The sequence below is a fragment of the Pongo pygmaeus genome, chromosome X, assembly GCF_028885625.2.
Source record: "Pongo pygmaeus isolate AG05252 chromosome X, NHGRI_mPonPyg2-v2.0_pri, whole genome shotgun sequence".
Taxonomy (NCBI): Eukaryota; Metazoa; Chordata; class Mammalia; order Primates; family Hominidae; genus Pongo; species Pongo pygmaeus.
In genome coordinates this window covers 75,064,681-75,082,665 of record NC_072396.2, presented here as the reverse complement: position 1 = coordinate 75,082,665, position 17,985 = coordinate 75,064,681, and the positions used below count along the sequence as shown (strand labels likewise).

Sequence of the window (17,985 nt, the reverse complement as noted above, 5' to 3'; positions counted from 1 at the left end):
CATAAACTTTAGGACAACAATTGAGAAAAAAACTTTTTTAAAAAGTTAAAAAATAATTAAATGAATTACAGTGTTACACTAGAAAATACTTCATGCAAAACAAGGCAGTAAAAGAGGAACAGAGGTTAAAAAAAAAGAGATGTGAAACATATAGAAAACAAAAAGCAAAACTGAGGCTGAAGCAGGAAGATCACTTCAGGCCAGGAGTTTGAGACCAGGCCGGGCAATATAGCAAGACCGTGTCTCTACAAAAAACTTAAAAATTAACTCAGCATGGTGGCGCACACCTGTAGTCCTAACTACTCAGGAGGCTGAGGCAGGAGGATTGCTTGAGCCCAGGAGTTGGAGGCTGCAGTTACCAATGACTGCACCACTGCACGTCCAGCCTGGGTGACAGAGTGATACTCTTTACAAGAGAAAATTCAAAAAGCAAAAATGGCTTAAGGAACCAGTGAAAGAAAAGCAAACTAAATTCAAAGCAAGAAGAAGGAAGGAAATAATAAAAGAGGAAATAAATGAAATAAATATTAGAAAAGTAGAGAAAATTAACGAAACCAAAAGTTGGTTATTTGGAAAAAAAAAAAAAAAAAAGAACAAAATTGACAAATCTTTAACTAGACTGACCAAAAGAAAACTAGAAAAGACTCATCACTACTGACCTTACAGAAATAAAAAGAGAAATAAACAAATACTATGAACAACTATATGGCAACGAATTCGGTAACTTAGATAAAATAGACAAATTCCTAGAAAGAACAGCTTCTAACTCAAGAAGAAATAGAAAATCTGAATAGACTTATAACAAACAAAGAGACTGAATTAATAATTTTAAAACTTCCCACAAAAAAGTCCAGGCCCAGATGGCTTTACTGATGAATTCTACAAAACATTTAAAGAAAAATTCACAAACTCTTCCAAAAACAGAGAAGAAACAAACATTTCCAGACTCATTCTATGAGGCCAGCATTATTCTGATACCAAAGCCAGAAAACGATATCAAGAAAAGAAACCTACAGGCCTTATAAATATAGATGCAAAGTCCTCAATAAAATACTAGCAGATCAAATATAGCAATATATAAAAAAGATTATACATGAACAAAAGAGATTTATCCCAGGAATTTTAAGTTGATTTAACATCTGAAAATGAATTTAAAATCATTAGAATAAAGGGCCAAAACCACATGCTGATTTCAACAGATGCAGAAAACTATCTGACAAAATCTAACACTTGTTTATGATAAAAACACTCAACATACTAGAAATAGAAGGAAACATCCCAACCTGATAAATGCATCTACGAAAAACCCACAGCCAATACCATACTTAATGGTGAAAAACAGAAAGCTTTTCCCTAAGACAAGGGTGTTTGTTCTCACTACCTCTGTTCAACATTGTAATGGAGGTTCTAGCTAAAGCAATTAGTTTAAAAAGAAAAAGAAACAAAAGGCATACAGATTAAAAAGGAAGAAGTAAAACTATCTCTATTTGTAGATAATATGGTCTTGTATATAGAAAATCCTAAGGAAACCACTAAAAATCTATGAGAACTAATAAACAAATTCAACAAGTTTGCTAAATGAAATTAAGAAAACCGTTTGGCTGGACGTGATGGCTCACGCCTGTAATCCCAGCACTTTGAGAGGCTGAAGCGAGTGGATCACCTGAGGTCAGGAGTTCGAAACCAGCCTGGCCAACATGGGGAAATCCCGTCTCTACTAAAAATACAAAAATTAGCCAGGCGCAGTGGTGGGTGCCTGTAATCCCAGCTACTGGGGAGGCTGAAACAGGAGAATCTCTTGAATCCGGGTGGTGGAAGTTGCAGTGAGCCAAGATTGCACCATTGCGCTCCATCCTGGGCAACAGAGTGAGACTCTGACTCAAAAAAAAAAAAAAAGAAAAAAGAAAATCCTTCAACTTACAAAAGCATAAAAAAAAGTAGGGATAAATTTAACAAAAGAAGTAAAAATTTCTTACTTTGAAAACTAGAAAACATGGTTGAAAAAAATCTTAAAAGATATAAATAAATGGGAAGACATCTCATGTTCATATATCAGAAAATTTAATATTGTTAAGATAGCCACATGGCCCAAATTTATCTACAGATTCAACACAATCCCTATGAAAATCCCGGCTATCTTTTTTGGCAGAAGTTGGCAAGCTGATCCTACAATCCATATGGAAATGAAAGGGGCTCAGAATAGCCAAAATGTTCTTGAAAAAGAACAGCAAACTTGGGGGATTTATACCTTCCAATATCAAAACTTACCACAAAGCTACAATAATCAAGACTACATGGTGCTAGCACAAGACTAGATATTTAGATCAACTGAATAAGCGAGAGATGATAAAGAAACCCTAAAATTATGGTCAATTGATTTTTGACAAAGATATCAAGATAATTAAATGGGGAAACAAAAATCTTTTTAACAAATAATTCTGAACAACTGGATAGCCACATGCAAAGGAATAAAGTAGGACCTCTATCTGAGATTATACACAAAAATTAAAGAAGATTATAGACTAAATGTAAAAGCTAAAACTATAAAACTCTTAGAATAAAACATGGAAGAAAATCTGCATGACATTGGATTAAGCAATGACTTCCTACATATGACACCAAAAACAAAAGCAAAAAAAAGACTGACAAGTTAAACTTAATCAAGGTGAAAAATTTTTGTGCATCAAAGGATGCCATACAAAAAAGGGCAGAAAGAGCTCACATTACGTAAATATTTATTGCAGCATTATTCATAATATCCAAAAAGTAGAAACAGCACAAATGTGTATCAACTAGTAAATGGATAAATAAAATATGGTATAGCTATAAGATGGAATGGAATATTATTCAGCAGTATGAAATAAAGTGGCAGGTTCCACTTCAAGCATGACAGTGTGAAGAGCAGTGGCTCATGCCACTGCTCTTTGTCATCCCAGCACTTTGGGAGGCTGAGGTAGGAGGACTGCTTGAGGCCAGGAGTTCGAGACCAGCCTGTGCAACATAGTAAGACCCCCATCTCTACAAAAAATTAAATAAATTAGCCAGGCATGGTGGTGTGTGCCTGTGGTCCCAGATACTAGGGAGGCTGAGGCAGGAGCATTGCTTGAGCCCAAGAATATGAGGTTACAATGAGCTATGATTGTACCACTGCACTCCAGCCTGGGCAATGGGGCAGAGACCCTGTCTCTTAAAAAAAACAAAAAGATTGACTTCCAGTTAACATGCACGCAGCTTAGAAGTCGCTACTCCATCCTAACAAGTAAAAAGCTGAACACACTGAAAAGTCAATACCTCTTCTTAGATTAATCAGAGAAATGAGGTCACAGGGCAAACCTCTGCCCTCAAGATTAGAGACAGACAGATGAACACAGAGAATCACAACTCATGGGAAGAAAAACTCATGAACAGAAATCAGTACTGGAGTAGGAAAACCTGAATTGTAATTGATGAATTGTTGGATGCTCAGTGAGGATAAATCTGACAACAGTTAATACTTTTTTATGGGCCATTAAACACACTTTTACAAGTTTAAAGGAATAGCAATCATATACTGTCTGCTCTCAGACTACAATGGAATTGAAATAGAAATCAATAACAGAAAGATGTCTAGGAAATCCTGAAATACTTGGAGATTAAACATATATTTCTAAATAACACACGGATCAAAGAAAAAATCTCAAGAGAAATACAAAATATATTGAACTAAATGAAAATGAAAATATATCAAAATTTGAGGGATGCAGCAAAAGCAGTGCTTAGAAGGAAATTTATAGCATGTACATATTAGAAATGAAGAATGTATATATTAGAAAAGAAGAAAAACCTATGCTTCCACCTTTGGAAAATAGAAGAAAAAGCAAACTAAACCCAAAGTAAGCAGAAGAAAAGAAATAAAAACTAGGACAGAAATCAATGAAACCGAAAGCAGAAAATCATTGGAGAAAAAATCAACAAAACCAAAAGCTGCTTCTTTTAAAAGATCGATAAAATCAATAAGCCTCTAGCTAGGCTAAGAAAAAAAGAGAGAACACAAATGACTAATATTACAAATGAAAGAGGGGGGAACATCAGTACAAATTCCATGGACACCAAAAGAATAATAAAAGAATACAAAGAACAACTCTATGCCCACAAATTCAACAGACTAGATGAAATGAACCAATTCCTTGAACGACACAGTCTGCCAAAGCTTACACAAAAAGAAATTGATAATCTGAATAGGCATATATCTATTAAATAAATTAAATCAGTAATTAATAACCTTTCAAAACAGAAAGCACCACGTTCAGATGGGTTCACCGGTGAAATCTGTCAAACATTTTATACCAATTCTCTACAATCTGGTTTAGAAGATAGAAGCAGAAGGAACACTTCCTAACTCATTCTGTGAAGCCAGCATTACCCAAAGACCAAAATCAGATGAAGTCATAACGAGAAAAGAAAACCACAGACCAATATTTCTCATAAATATAGATGCAAAAATCCTCAACAAAATATTAGCAAATTGAATCCAGCAATGTATAAAAATAATTATACATCACAACCAAGTGGGATTTACCCCAGGTATGAAAGGCTGGTTCAAGATTCAAGAATCAAATAATGTAATCAATCACATCAACAGGCTAGTAAAGAAAAATAACGATTGTATCTATAGATGCAGAAAAAGCTTTTGACAAAAATGCCAGCACTCATTCATGATAAAAACTCTTAGCAAACTAGAAATAGAAAGGATATCCTCAACTTTATAAAGAGCATCTACACAAAACCTATGGCTAACTTAATGGTGAGAAACTTGAAACTTTCCCGAAGAACAAGGCAAGGATGTCCCCTCTCACCACTTGCTTCTCAACATTTTACTGGAAGGCCTAGATAATGCAATGAGAAATAAAAGATAAATAGATTGCGAAGGAAGAAATAAAACTGTCTGTGTTCACAGATGACATGATCATCTATGAAGAAAATCTGAAAGAATCAATAAATAAACTCCTAGAACTAATAAGCAATTATACAAGGTTGCAGGACACAAGGTTAATATACAAAGTCAATTGCAGTGCTATATACCAGCAATGAACAAGTGGAATTTGAAATTAAAAACTCATTAGTATTATGTTTGCTTCAGCAGCACATATACTAAAATTGAAACAATACAGAGAAGATTAGCATGGCCTCTGTGCAAGGATGACATGCAAATTTGTGAAGCATTCCATATGTTTGGTGTATATTTATCTCAAACTCATCAAGTTGTGTATATTAAATATGCACAGCTTTTTGTATGTCAATCATACATCAATAAAGTGTTCTTTTTAAAAAATTACTGTTTATATTAGCATTCACAGAAAATGAAACATTTTGGTATAAATCTAATATCATCTGTACAAGATCTGTGTGAGGAAAACTACAAAACTATGATGAAGGAAATCAAATAACTAAATAAATGGGGAGATAGTCCACGTTCATGAATAGTAAAACTCAACATTGTCAAGATGTCAGTTCTTCCCAACTTGATCTATGGATTCAATACAATTCCAATCAAAATCCCAGCAAGTTATTTTGTGGATATCAACAAACTGATTCTAAAGTTTATATGGAGAGGTAAAAGACATGGAATAACTACCTCAATATTGAAGGAGAAGAAGAGTTGAAGGACTCACACTGCCCAACCTTGAGACTTACTATAAAGCTGCAGGAATCAAAACAGTGTGTTATTGGTAAATGAACAGACAAGTAGATCAATGAAACAGAATATACTCTCATATACTCAACTGATCTTTGACAAAATAGCAAAGGTAAAACAATGGAGCAAAAATAGTCTTTTCAACAAATATTGCAGGAGCAAGTGGACATCCACATGCAAAAGAAATAGATCTAGACATTGACTTTATACTCTTTACAAAAGTTAACTCAAAATGGATCACAGACCTAAATGTAAAATGCAAAACTATAAAACTCCCAGACAATAACACAAGAGAGAACATGTAAATGACCTTGTGTATGGTGATGGCTTTTTGAAAACTTCGATTATTAGTCTATTTGTAATTTTGACACCTTATCTTCATCTAGGGATTTAAACTTTTCTTAAATTAATAAAATTTATTTTTAGAGCAGTTTTAGGTTCATAGAAAAACTGAGTAGAAAGTACAGAGTTTCCATATACCTTCCACACACCCTGTCTCCATATACATGCAACCAATCTCCTCCACTATCAACATCCTGCACCAGAGTGGTACATTTGTTAAAATTTATGAACTTACATTGCAATGACAACACCAAAGGCACAATCCATGAAAAAAATAGTTAATAAACTGGACTCATTAAAATTAAAAATTCTGTTCTGTGAAAGACACCATCAAGAGAATGAAAGATGTAAGAGTTTGGAGATGTTCTCAAAAACAGTGGAGACTGTGGCAAAAGGCAATTGGTAGGACAATAATAGATTCATTGGAGATACAGGCTTAACTGTAAGCTGGCTAGTTCACTGGAGAGAAACAGAGAAGAGACAGCTGAGAAGAGCCCTCCTGGTATCAGAACAAATCTCAAATACTGATCTAGGGAACTATACTTCAAAGATGCCAGAATTTGATTGGACCAGTTTTTGGAGCTATTTAGGCCCTTAAGGATTTTTGAAAACAATAGAACAATCAGCCAGCAATTAGTGGGGTTTAACAGCTGGCTGTGTTCAGTCAAAGAGAGCCCTGTCAAAACGCAGGATTTTGGGTTTTAAGAAAATGTGGCACATATACACCATGGAATACTATGCAGCCATAAAAAAGGATGAGTTCATGTCCTTTGCAGGGACATGGATGAAGCTGGAAACCATCATTCTCAGCAAACTACCACAAGATCAGAAAACCAAACACTGCATGTTCTCACTCATAAGTGGGAGTTGAACAATGAGAACACATGGACACAGGGAGGGGAACATCACACACCAGGGCCTGTTGGGGGTGGGGGGCTAGGGGAGGGATAACATTAGGAGAAATACCTAATGTAGGTGATGGGTTGATGGGTGCAGCAAACCACCATGGCACGTGTATACCCATGTAACAAAACTGCATGTTCTGCACATGTAACCCAGAACTTAAAGTATAATAATAATAATAATAAATATATATATATAGCCACTCCACCTTTCTCTTTCTTTTTAGAGACAAGGTCTCACTCTGTTGCCCAGGCTAGAGTGCAGTGGTACGATCATGGCTCACTGCAGCCTCAACCTTCTGGGCTCAAGTGATCCTCCTACCTCAGCCTCCCAAATAGCTTGGACTATAGGAGTGTGCAACCATGCCTGGTTAATTTTTTATTTTTTGTAGAGCTGGGGTCTCCCCATGTTGCCCAGGTTGGTCTCAAACTCCTGGTTTCAAGTGATCCTCCCACCTCGGCCTCCCAAAGTGCTGAAATTGCAAGTGTGAGCCACTGCACCTGGTCCATTCCACCTTTCTTGAGGTTGCTGTTTGCATGACATATCTTTTTCCATCCTTTTACCTTCAATCTATTCGTATCTTTGAATTTAAAGAGTGCCTCCTAGAGACAGCATGTAGTTATACTGTTACACTGTTTTTTGGATCCTGTGTGACAATCTCTGCCTCTTGATTGGATTGTTTAATTCATTTATACTTAATATCACTATTACTATTGATATAATTGAGTTTACATTTGCCATTTTATTTTTTGTTTTTATATGTCTCATAGCTTTTTATTCTCTATTCCTCCTTTATGCTTTCCTTGCATTAAGTGAATATTTTCTATCATAGCATTTTGATTTTTAAAATTATTTTGAATAATAAAAATAAATAAATATTTTACTATATTATTTATGTATTAACTGTTGCTCTAGGGCTTACCATAAACAGATTAATTTACCACTTTCAATAATGGACAGAACCAGGGAGAAGATTAACTTTACACCTCAAGACGCCAGAAAAATAAGAGGAAACTAAACTCAAAACTAGCAGAAGGAAGGAAGTAACAAAGAGTAGAGGTAAATGAAGTAGAGAATAGAAAAAAATGGAGGAAATCAATGACCTGACAGCTGGTTGTTTGACAAGATTAACAAAATTGACAAACCTCTAGCTAGACTGACCAAGAAAAAAAAGAGAAGACACAAGTTACTAAAATCAGAAATGGAAGTAGGGGATGGGCATGGTGGCTCATGCCTGTAATCCCAATGCTTTGGGAGGCTAAGGCAGGAGGATCACTTGAGGCCAGGAGTTAGAGACCAGCCTCAGCAACATAGCAAGACCTGGTCTCTACAAAAAATTAAATAAAAAAAAATTAGCCAGGCATAGTGGCACATGTCTGTAGTCCCAGCTACTCAGAAGACTGAGGCAAGAAGACTGTCTAAGCCCAAGAGTTCGAGTCTGCAGTGAGCTATCATGGTGTCACTGCACCCTAGCCTTGGTGACAGAGTGAGATCTGGTCTCAAAAAAAGAAAAAAAAAAGGAAAGAGATGAAAGTGGGCACATTGCTACCAACCTTACAGAAATTTTTTAAAAACTGTAAGAGAACCAAGTTCCTAGAAACAAAAACACTATCAAAATGAACTCAAGAAATAGAAAATCTGAATAGACCTATAACAAATAAAGACATTGAATCAGTAATAAAAAAAATCTCCCAATAAAGAAAAGTCCAAGATCAGATGGCTACACTGGTGAATTCTACAAAATATCTAAGGAAGAATTAATACCAATTCTTCTGAAAGTCTTCAGAATATTGAAGAGGAGGGAACACTTCCCAACTTATTCTCTGAGGGCAGCATTGCCCTGATATCAAAGACAAAGATATCACAAGAAAATAAACTACAGATCAATATCCCTTATATAAATGTAAAAATTCTCAAGAAAAAATTAGCAGGCTGAATTCAATAGTAGCATATTAAAAGAATATATGCCATGGCCAATTAGGATTTATCCCACGAAAGTAAGGGTAGTTTAACATACGAAAATCAATCACTGAAATGCGTCACATTAATAAAATAAAGAAAAAAGACCACATGATCATTTGAAAATAAAGCAAAACAAACAAAAAACAAAACAAAATTCACACCTTTCATAATAAAACACTCAGCAAATGAGGAAAACAAGGGAATTTTCAAAACAGGATAAAAGGCTGGGCACGCTGGCTCATCCTGTAATCCCAGCATTTTGGAAGGCTGAGGCAGGCAGATCACTTAAGGCCAGGAGTTCGAGACCAGCCTGGCCACCATGGCAAAATCTTGTCTCTACTAAAAATACAAAAATTAGCTGGACATGGTGGTGCATGCCTGTAATCTCAGCTACTCGGGAGGCCGAGGCATGAGAATCGTTTGAATTCAGGAGGCGGAGGTTGTAGTGAGCTGAGATCATCGTGGCACCGCACTCCAGCCTGGGCAACAGAGTGAGCCTCTGTCTCAAAAACAAAAATCAAACAAAAAACAGGGTAAGAGGCATATATTAAAAACCTACCCAAAGCTACATCATACTCAATGGTAAAAGACTGAAAGCTTTTCTCCTTAAATCAGGAACAAAACAAGGATGCCCTCTCTTGACACTTCTATTCAACACTGTATTGGAACGTCTAGACAGAGCATTCAGGCAAAAATAAAATAAATGGAAAACAAGGAAGGAAGAAAGGAAGGGAGGGAGGGAGGAAGGAAGGGAGGGAGGGAGGAAGGGAGGGAGAGAGGAAGGGAGGGAGGGAGGGAGGAAGAAAGTACAGAAGAAAGGAAAGAAGAACAGAAGGAAGGAAAAATTCATTCACATAGTTAAGAAAGAAATAGTAAAACTATCTCTATTCACATATGACATGATCTTATATATACAAAATCCTAGAAAAACTATTGAGCTAATAAACGAATTCAGCAAAGTTGCAGGGTACAAGATCAATATGTTAAAATCAGTTGTACTTCTACACATTATCAATAAACAATCAAAAATGACATTAAGAAAACAATTCCACTTACAATAGCATCAAAAAGAATAAAATACTTACGAATAAGTTTAACCAAGGAGGTACAAGATTCATACACTGAAAATTACAAAACACTGCTGAAATAAATTAAAGAAGCCTAAATAAATAAACGGAAATACAGTCTAAGTTCATGGACTGGAAGACTCAGTATTGTTAAGATGTCAGTACTACCGAAAACAATCTACAAATTTAATGCAATTCCCATTAAAATCCCAATATCCCTTTTTGCATAAATGGAACAGCCAATTCTAAAATTCACGTGGTCTTCCAACAGACCCCAAATAGACACATTACTCTTAGAAAAGAAGAGCACAGTTGGAAGACACACACTTCCAGATTTCTAGTTATACTACAAAGCTACAGTAATCAAAACCATATGGTACTGGCATAAAGAAAGACATAAACAAATGGAATAAATTGGACAGTCAAGAAATAACAGAAAATTGATTTTCTACAAGAGTGTCAACACCATTCAATGGGAAAAGAACAGTCTCTTCAACAAATGGTGCTGGGACAACTGGATAGCCACATGCAAAAGGATAAAGTTGGATTCCTACCCTAATAAAAGAGAAATGGATCAAAGACCAAAACGTAAGAACTAAACCAATAAATTTCTTAGAAGAAAATATAGGAGTCAATCATCATGATCTTGGATTTGGCAATGTTTTCTTAGATATAATACCAAAAGCATAAGCAACAAAAGAAGTAAAAAGCATATGCAACAAAAGAAATACATAGTAGATATAAATTTGACTTTGTAAAAATTAAAAACTTTTGAGCATTAGTAGATAATATCAAGAGACTGAAAGGACAACTCAGAATGGGAGAAAATATTTGTAAATCAAATATCTGATAAGGGCCTACTATCCAGAATATATCAAGAACAATTATAACTCAACAATAAAAAGACAAATCACCCAGTTACAAATGGGCAAAGGATTTGAACAGATATTTCTCCAAAGAAAATATACAAAGTGCCAACTAACACATCAAAAGATGTTTAACATCATGAGTCATTAAGGAAATGCAAATTAAAAGTATAATGAGATACCACTTCACACTCACTGGGATGGTTATAAACAAGACAATATTGCAGAACAAGTATTGATGAGGATGTGGAGAGATGGTACAGCCACTTTGGAAAACAGTCTGGCAGTTCCTCAAAAGGTTAAACTTAGAGTTAGCATATGACCCAGAAATTCCACTCCTAGGCTCTGCAAAAATACTTGTCAATGTAAAGGTCTATCAACTGATGAATGGGTAAACAAAACGTGGTATATCCATATAATTGAATATCTTTCCACAAAAAAAGGGAATGATATATTGATACATCTTACAACATGGGTAAATCTCAAAAAACCATACGTTAAGTAAAAGAAGCTATTTTAGAAAGAAGACATATAATATCGTTTATATGAAATGTCCAGAGTAGGTAAATCTCTAGAGACAAAAAGTAGATTAGACATTTCCTAGTACTGGGGAGTGGAGGAGTAAGAGAGGCTGAGGGATTGGGGGGTCACAGCTTGAGGGTACAATGTGGATTTGGGGGTTTGAAGCTGAAAATCTTCTAAAATTGATTGTAGTGATGATTGCACAATTCTTTAAATATAATAAAAACCATTAAATTGTACATTTTAAATGGGTGAACTTTGTGGTATTTAAATTACATCTTTTTTAAAAAGCTGTTAAAATACTTCAATTAAAACCAGACTACATTTTTGGTATAAATCTGTTTCAGAAATATACTAGTAAGACTCTTACTGTTGTATACATTAACAAATATTCATACGTTAAATTTGTTCAGGATAAGTGGTCCCTCTCTGGGGGCTGCCTTTGGCTGACATCAACCTTAAAGAGGTGCACAGAGCCGACAGGCTGTGGCTGCATCGCTGTAGCACCCTGGGCAGGCAAGAGCCAGATGAGTGGGGGCTCCATCTCCATCCTCTTTCCTATCCTCTGGAGACTTGTAGACACCTCCATACTGGAATTGAAGCCCTGAGTTTTCTTTTCCACCCTTGATCAACTTATTCTTCATGGTGGCACAAGGAGAATAGGTTGCCTAACTGGTAGCTGCCTAACTCTCGCATTTCCCCTTTTTTCTCCTTTGTTCAGTCCCTGGATCGTTTGTAACTAATTTGTAACTGCCAGCCTTCAGACTGTACAGCTGAGGTCACTTGCAGTTAGGAGTCCTGATCTCCAATTTCACCTTCCTATCTGCATCCTTGGCAGTCGCTCAACTTCTCTGGGCCTCAGTTTCCTCATCTGTAAAGTGAAAATAATAATTCCAACTTACAAAATTGTTTTGAAGATTCAATGAGATAATATATTTGAAAATATCTGCTTAAATGAATCCAATATCTTGTCCCATGTCCAGTGAAACCATTCAGTTTACCAGTTAACGGCAGCCAACTGCCTCTGGACAGAAATTAGGAAACAAAGAGGCAGAGAGCAGAGAAAGGGCTGGATTATATGCCCAGGCTCATGCCTATGTATAGCACACCCAGGAATGTCGCTACCCAATTCCCCACTGTGTAGTTTTGGGGCAGCCCAGTGAACAATCTCATGCACAATAATGTGCCCTCCCCCTCCCCCAACTCGTCCCCATTGCTGCCCAGCAATGGTCTATCTGAGCCACATGAATGATGGATGAAGTGAGCCAGAAACTATTGTTCCCTGCATGGCCTTCTCCCAGAGTTGAGGACCTTTATTGTTCCCAGATAAGAGCTGAGCTGGGAAGAAAGGCTTTCATGAGGAAATGTCTGCAAGGCCACCAGGACTGGCTCTCACTTCTGGTTTGGGCTAGCTAGCCCATGAGCCAGCAAGCAGCCCAGCTAAGTCCATTTGGCCACTTGTGGGGGGTCTCAAATCAAGGCATGGTGGGATGGAGGTTGAAAACATGCAGTATAGTGAGGCTCTAGGACTATCACTGATTTGCAGTTCTCTGTGCTCTCTGAGGATATACTAAGGGAGACTTCTGGCCTTAAGTCTGCTGCTGGGGCCTGGAATGCAGCCTGCCTTGACTCCCCACCCCCACCACACAAACATTCCTGAGCCACTGTAGAAACCCCGTCCCTATTCAAAACCAGCTCGAATGTCACCTCAAGCAGGAAGTTTTCTCTAGAGTCCCTTCCCCCCACCACTGCCAGATGTGAGCGTCCCTCCTCCCAAGTTCTTCGCTCAATTGGTTGTTCATCTCCCAAGGCATTTATCACATTCTGTCGTGTGTAACAGTTATTTATGTGCTTGTCTTATCCCTCTTTCTCTGCTACAGTCAGGGACGGAGGCCAATTCATCGTTGTACCCCCTAGTGCTTGACATGGAGTTAGAGTTCATTCAGTCAGTCAGCAGATATTTACTGAGCACCTACTCTGGGTACTTCCTGAGTACTCAGGGAGTAAACACCCTGGGTCTGCTCAGAACCCTGCTACCACCACAAATTCCCCATGGAGGCACTCTTTCCTACCTTACCCTGAGGCACAGTAGGCCGACTGGGGGTCTGAAAAAAAGGGCGGGGGAAGTAACTGGCCCCCCTCCCTTCCTCCGGGGAGTTATAAAAGATGCAGCTGGTGTGGCTCATGCCTGTAATCCCAGCACTTTGGGAGGCCGAGTCAGGCGGATCACGAGGTCAGGAGATCGAGACCATCCTGGCTAACACTGTGAAACCCCGTCTCTACTAAAAATACAAAAAAATTAGCCGAGCATGGTGGCGGGCGCCTGTAGTCCCAGCTACTCAGGAGGCTGAGGCAGGAGAATGGCGTGAACCCGGGAGGCGGAGCTTGCAATGAGCCGAGATCCTGCCACTGCACTCCAGCCTGGGCAACAGAGCAAGACTCTGTCTAAAAAAAAAAAAAAAAAAGATGCAGCTGTTGGGGCACGTGCTCACACCATAATGACTGTGTGCAACTCAGCTCAGCCCAGCACTGCCCCAACCCCAGCCCATAACAGGTCCCCTTGGGGGATTGTACCCCAGGGCAAACATGAGGCAAAGTGCCAGGTAGAGGTCCCTCCTAATCCCAAGATTTCTATCCTGTCCTGCTGACCTTGTGTTCCCACCATGGGGTTTACTGAACATTTGTCCGCACCTGGTACTAGGAGGCTGAATACAATGAATTACATGCCCAGAGAGCATCTGCTTTCTGGAAAGCCCAGTCTAAGAAAACTTAAGACTCCTGTTCTATGGCCTGATTTGGTCTGATTTAGGAGGGCAGGGGAGCCTCCTCTCTTGCCTCCTTACCTACCAGAGGTCTGAGGAGGTGAACTATGGTCCCCAGATTAAACCAGGAGGAAAGTAGAACTATCTCTTTGATGCAAGGACCCTTAGTCATGACAGCAACATGGAGCTAGGCCTGTATTCTTGGGAATGGAGTGTGGGGCAGTGCAAAGAATATTAGATTAGGAGTCACTGCTGGATTTGCATCCCAGCTCAGTTACGTGTTGGCTGTGTAACTCTGAGCCGATCTTCTCTTCTTTCTTAGCCTGTTTTCTCATCTGTAAAATGTGGTTAATAATCCACCCAGAACCCTCAGAACCCGACATCACTCTGACCATCAGCCATGACCCTGCCAGAATGTAACTTGGGGGCATGAGAAAGCAAAGTAGATTACACTTCTTTTATGTTTTTAAAAAATTGCTGTTTAGAAAGGTTGTATCATAGAAAGGTCCTGTCACTCAGACTGACAGGAAACCTTAGCAATTTTTTTGTCCAACTATTCCATTTTATTGATGGCAAAACTGAGGCTCACAGAGGGTTAAGTTGGACTCAGGTCCCCAAGGCCACTGCTCCTGATAGTTTTCTAACATAAGAATAACCCATCAACAATAAAACCATGTTCTTTCCCTTACTTAGGCTATGAAGAAAGATTAAAGGTGATCAATAAGGGGAAACTTTTAGGGGTGATGGAAATATTCATTATCTTGATTGTAGTAATGGTTTCACAGGTGCATACATATGATCAAACTCATCAACCTGTATACTTCAAACATGTGCCATTTAGTGAATGCCAATTTTACCTCAATAATGTAAAAGAAGAGCAAGGTGGGGAGAACCCAAATGTTGAGCAGGGTCTGAGTCTAATGCGGCCTCCAAGTAGCTTTGTTGTTCAAGATCAGCAGTCGTTCCACCCTGTTTCATGGATGCACCACAAGCAGCTTCCTTAGAAGCTGTCACATATGGGGCCTCCCAGGAGCTTCTCTCTGCCTCTGAGTTGCTACAGAGCGTGAGGCCCACGAGGCAAGTTCCTCAGGCTACGTCCTGCTCTTTGGCTCACCCATGTGGTACTCCAGGGCGAGCCAGGGAGAGGCGAAGGACTAACTTTTCTGACTTCCTTCTCCCTAAGGATTCATGGGAAACATGCAGTCAGAATTGAATAAAAACTAAAAAAAAAAAGTCAATTTAAGTCATTTGAAAGCTTCCCATCACTTCCCTCTATAGCCATCCTACCCTCCCCACCCTACCCTCTGTCATTTTCCCTCCTCTCACAGCTCCCAGAGGAGACATACATGGACTCAGATGAGCTTCCAGGTCAAAGAACTGACTTTTTGTCTTTTGCCTCCCCAGTTCAATAAATGCTTTTTGAGACTGTGTGGGCTAGGTCTAGTGGGAAACAAAGATGCCTAAGCACTTCTCTGCCCTCCACATAAACTCCCAGCCTTGAAGACAGAACAGGCAAACTTGGACACAAATAACTCTCGTGCTGGGCAAAAAGTGATGCATACCATCAAGAACCACCAAGTGCTATACAGCACTGCATAAAGAGAGTGGTCACTCTCTCCAGGGAATCAGGGGAGACTTCACGGGGGAGATGCCATTGAGCTGAGCCCTAAAAGATGGGTCATTTTCCTTTACCAATACAAAACAGCATTTGGATGGTGTTTCACATTTTACTAAGGGTTTTTTTCATAGCATTCAATCTCATCATAACCATTTGACAAGGTAAGTGGGCTACACCATCAGGCACATTCGAGAGAGAAGGAAACTGAAGCACATAGAAGATGAGGCTCGTAGGCATGCCACTCTATCCGGCTCTTCGGATTTGAGCTCGTTCCTACTTCACGAAGTTGCTTAATAGGCAGAGGTGGGAGGAACAAGGGGGCCAGAAAGCCAGGAGCGTTTAGGGCATGGTGGGTATTTTGGCCACCAGGAAAGTGAGGATTGTATAAAGAAGTGGTGGGTCACAAGACTAGAAAGGCTGCTTGAGACCAGCTTGTTTGTAGCTTGCAATGCCAGGCACAGGCCTGAATATTTATCATTTATCAGCTATGTTTTAGGGGAATAGGGTTAAAATCAGTGTTTGGAAAGGAAGTGGGGACAAAAGCAGTGGTATACATGAGGGTTGCCTTTGCTTCTGCTTTAGGCCCCTAACAAAACAAACGACACTAGGGTAACCCTGGTCCCCCTCTTCAGCCATGAGTAGATTTCCAGAGAAGGCACATGGTGACACTTATTCAGGTTAAATAACAAAAGCCATTTCCTTCTGAGCAGCTTGCTTTTCAGCTCCCATGGAAGGGCAGCAGGGTCAGGGCGCAGAAGGCAATGGGAGAGTGTAGAAGATAAAGGGAGAGCCAGGAAGGGAAGTGAGGCTCCAGGCTACATCCTGACAGCCAACTGGGCCCAGCCCGAGGCCCTCCAGAGATGCTCTGGCCAGTTTCTCACTAGGACAAAATCAGCTTTAATCAATCTGTTTTCCCCTTGAGCTCATTGTTGTTGCAAGCAAAAGAGAAAGCCCCTGTGTTGAGACCTTTTGCTAGTTGTCCAAACAGCAGCGCGGCAGCACACGCCAGGCAGAAAAGGGCAAGCCCCCACAGAGGCAGTGCAAAGTGCATGAGGGTCAGGAAACCGGGGGCAAGTCCTCCTGGCTTCTGCCCCTTCCTTGCTGTGTGATTGTGGGCAAGTTACTGAGCTTCTCTGAGCTCAGTTTCCTCAGATGTCAAATGACACCTACTGGGCTGGTGTGAGAATTCAGCCAGAATTCAAACCAATAGAAGGCCTAGTGTAGCTCCTGGCTCATGGTAGGGACTCGATAAATGCCAGATGCCTCAGTCCCTTCCTAGCATCCCGTGGACAGCCCCCCAGGGAATGCCTGTAACATGATGGAGCAAGGAGTAGTTTTATAAGCAGAAGTCAAGCTTAGTGCAGATTTCTTCAGTGCAAAAAATGTTTATGAATGCTTCCCATGTAATGCTTCTGGAAAATATGTGCTGGGAGAGTGAGGAGCAAAAGGAGAAAAGATTTGAAAAATCCCCTTTCTCGAAGGTGCAGGCTGGGGATAGAAGGTAAACTATTGAGCTAAAGAGATTCTTCTGAAGAAGAGTAATCTGAGGTTTAGGCACACCATTTCTGCCTTGAATTTCAGCAAGGAAAGCATTATAGGAAGCTAATGAAGAAATAAAATATGGTCAATGGCCCCTTTATCTGTGCTCACAGAGGAGCCTATTAGTAGAACTATTCAAAGGGGAGAGAAAATTATATTCTAGGCTTTCCTTGCTCTCACCAGAGAGCATCAGAGATCTAGAAAGGGAAAGACCCCTGGAACCGAAAGTTGGTAATTCTTTCACACAGTCCTCCTGGCAACTGTCTCTTAAAAGGTTCTTTTTAGAGAGGCAAGTCACTCTAAGGAAGTATGTCCCAATCTTCAGTCACTTGGGGGCTACCTTCACAATTTTTGTCACATCCACATACCCCCTTAACTATTATTGTTAATTTTTTTTTCAATTTCTTACCCTTTTACTTAAAAAATCTGTGAATCATTGATGTAAATGGAAAACCACCACCACATGACTTAAATCGAAGGAAACTGCAAAAGTAAACACATTGCTATTAAAAACATAATACTAATTCATGTCCCATCCAAAAGCATGAGATGGACTCCCACTCCCTGGGGGACACAGGTCTACCTTGGGAAGCCAGCTCTAGAAAACAAGACCATTTGCCTTGAGGATGCATACAGGGAGGCACAGCTACTTCCCAAACAGGTACCCAGGTTTAGAGCCAGAGGGCCCAAATGAACAGCTGATTTGGAATATGGTCTCTTCTGGTCTTAC

General features: G+C 39.4%; 1 protein-coding gene and 1 non-coding gene across 2 annotated transcripts in view; one reads left to right on the top strand and one right to left on the bottom strand.

The window, feature by feature from the left end:
* NHSL2 (NHS like 2) overlaps positions 1-17,985 on the bottom strand; it is a 242,756-nt gene that overhangs the window by 181,915 nt on the left and 42,856 nt on the right. The gene's annotated exons all lie outside the window — the stretch shown is intronic.
* Positions 5,111-5,213, top strand: LOC129025479 (U6 spliceosomal RNA). The gene has a single exon (XR_008497235.1). It is a non-coding gene; the product is annotated as a U6 spliceosomal RNA (small nuclear RNA).